Here is a 543-nt window from a genome sequence, read left to right as displayed (position 1 = left end):
TTTGACTTCATCTTTTCCAATCTGGATTCCCTTTATTTCTTTCTCTTGCCTGATTGCTCTATCTCCAGTACTATGTTGAATAGAAGTGATGAGAGTGGGCATCCTTGTCTTGTTCCTGTCCTTAAGGGGAAAGCCTTCAATTTTTCCCCATTCAGAATAATACTGGTGGTGGGCTTGTCATAAATGGCTTTTATTGTGTTTAGATGTTTTCCTTCTATATCTAATTTGTTGAGTCTTTATCATGAAGGAATGTTGAATTCTGTCAAATGCTTTTCAGCATCTATTGAGATGATCATATGGTCTTTGTCCTTGAGCTTGTTGATCTGATGTATCACATTTATTGACTTTCGTATGTTGAACCATCCTTGCATCCCTGGGATGAATCTGACTTGATCATAGTGTATAATTTTTTAAATATGTTGCTGTATTCTAACTGCTAATATTTTGTTGAGGATTTTAGCATCTAGGTTCATCAAAGATACTGGCTTGTAATTTTCTTTTTTTGTTGTGTCTTTATCTGGTTTTGGTATCAGAGTTATGTTG

This window comes from Galeopterus variegatus, unplaced genomic scaffold, assembly GCF_000696425.1.
Source record: "Galeopterus variegatus unplaced genomic scaffold, G_variegatus-3.0.2 Scaffold9405, whole genome shotgun sequence".
In the NCBI taxonomy this organism is placed as follows: domain Eukaryota; kingdom Metazoa; phylum Chordata; class Mammalia; order Dermoptera; family Cynocephalidae; genus Galeopterus; species Galeopterus variegatus.
The sequence above is the reverse complement of the archived record's forward strand: the minus strand, read 5'-3'. Positions refer to the sequence as shown.